Source organism: Monopterus albus, unplaced genomic scaffold (genome assembly GCF_001952655.1).
Source record: "Monopterus albus unplaced genomic scaffold, M_albus_1.0 scaffold41.1, whole genome shotgun sequence".
NCBI classification, from domain to species: Eukaryota; Metazoa; Chordata; class Actinopteri; order Synbranchiformes; family Synbranchidae; genus Monopterus; species Monopterus albus.
Genome location: NW_018127921.1, coordinates 5,967,385 through 5,969,898, shown reverse-complemented (window position 1 = coordinate 5,969,898; position 2,514 = coordinate 5,967,385).

Sequence of the window (2,514 nt, the reverse complement as noted above, 5' to 3'; positions counted from 1 at the left end):
GGAATGCATATCTCCCAGGGATGAGAAGGGCGGTTCATGTGCCAGCTTGGCTGTCATGCCAGTTGGGAGATGAAGGATGTGCACCTTATTAAAATGCTTCAGATATATTCTTTTAAGAGTCAATATCACTTATGAGTCTAACGCACCCCTTTAAGATGGTGCCACCCCTCCCACTGGGACATGCCTGGAACACCTCCCTAGGAAGGCACCCAGGAGGCATCCAAAACAGATCCTCCGGGGGAATGCCAAGGCGTTCCCAGGCCAGCTGAGAGACATAGTCCCTCCAGCGTGTCCTGGGTCTTCCCCGGGGCCTTAAATAAATCTTTGATTAAAATGTCTAAAAATATCTATAGTAGAAAAAGCTTACAGAAGGTTTGAGTCTTTACAAGTTGCAGTATTGAAATGAATGGCTTTCCTGGGTTGTAGAAAATTTATCTAAATCCCATTATAATTCATTTGAATTGAATGCTTTAGAGACTGGTTGGCAGTTACGTGACTTTCTATATGAGCAGAGGATCAAATGACTAGGTAATAATGTCAAAACCACTGAAAATTATTACACAACGTGACAGTTCCTCTCAGATTCTTGAAGGTTTTAATGTTTTTCACCTCACTGTTTCAGATTCATGGCTCAAAAATTTACTCACAGCTCTAATCAGCATTGTCCATTGTTCATCCAGACTATATCTATATATGTATGTGTATATATATATATGTGTGTGTGTGTGTGTGTGTGTGTGTGTGTGAGTGTGTGACTTGCATCTGCAAAAAATTATACTGTACATGTGTAGCCCACTTTGTCTCTCTCTTTTACTCTGTGTATTCACTTGGCCTTCTCTCTTTTTCCATGTCTGTCTGTTTGATTTCCACTGTATCTTCAGTCAGTGTCCCATGTTTCTTTACACAGAATGGAAACACACTGGAATAACACATGGACATATTATACAAACACAGCCATAAGGATGCAACTATTTAGACAAACCAGATGTCTGACTGTGTCACAATCTGTCAGGTTAAGTGTCATGTAACACTGTATATTACTGCTACAAATAATCTTTCAACTGTGCATTACACTGTGGAATATTAAAATTAACTGAGTGACTGTCACAGTCTGTTTCACTGGGTGTTATATTGAATTAAGGATCATTAAAGTAGCTCATTAAAGTGGCTCAAAAAACTTCAAGTGTTGCTGGGCATTTTATTTTCCTGAATGAAGGATCATAACATATCAAAACAGTACGCTGCAAATAGAAAGACACATTAAACCCATCAAAATAGGTGTCAAAGAAGAGAATTACATCTCTGCCTTTAGTTCTATGTGCTGTACGGACAAAAAATTACTTAACTGTAATTGTCTGTTTAAAATAGCAGCCATTAATCCAGACTAAAAGGAGGGTTGGAAGACTGTTTGGATACATGCTAATGATCTGCCACTGTCTCAGTTTGTCATCCTACATTCCATCAATCCATCCATCCATTTTCCTCCGCTCATCCGGAACCGGGTCGCGGGGGCAGCAGTCTAAGCAAAGATGCCCAGACTTCCCTTTCTCCAGACACTTCCTCCAGCTCCTCCGGGGGAATGCCAAGGCGTTCCCAGGCCAGCTGAGAGACATAGTCCCTCCAGCGTGTCCTGGGTCTTCCCCGGGGCCTCCTCCCCCCGGAACACCTCCCTAGGAAGGCACCCAGGAGGCATCTGAAACAGATGCCCGAGCCACCTCAGCTGGCTCCTCTCAATGTGGAGGAGCAGTGGTTCTACTCTGAGCTCCTCTCGGGTGACTGAGCTCCTCACCCTATATCTCAGGGTGTGCCTGGCAGCCCTGCGGAGGAAGGTCATTGCGGCCGCCTGTATCCGGCCGGGATCTTGCCCTTTTGGTCATGACCCAAAGCTCATGACCATAGGTGAGAGTCGGAATGTAGATCGACCAGTAAATCGAGAGCTTCGCCTTACAACTCCTAGCTCGTGCGGTTGACTGTGCATGTTTGGTGACTTGTGTGTCAGAAAAGACAAGATCTCAGACTGGCTGGCCTGCATGTCAATCAAGTAGCAAATGCCATAGGGAGGATGGATGATAGGCTATATATGAATGATTGTCACTTTCCCCTTTTCCTGTTTGGGGTCGCCACAGCAAATCGTCACACTGACCATTCGCATGTTAACATTTGGCACATGTTTTATGCCGGATACATCCAATTTATTTTTGAATGGCACGCAATCTACCAACACTACCTTTGCGATCAACCGGTCGATCGCGATCGATGTATTGGGCACCCCTGTTCTACAGGGACCCACTGTTTTATCTGACCGGGTTTAACATGACGTGAATGGAGCAGCTAGAAACCTATAAGCAACCAGTCAGTAAAGCACCCTGGGGCAGTGACTGATCAGCTGATCAACACTGGATTCCCCCTGGAGCACAGTTTGTTTTGACTGCTTGAGTCCAGTGTGTTTGCTACATGTGATGTGTGGCAGATTGCTGAGAGGATTCTAACAATCAATAATGTTAATGTCAGTGT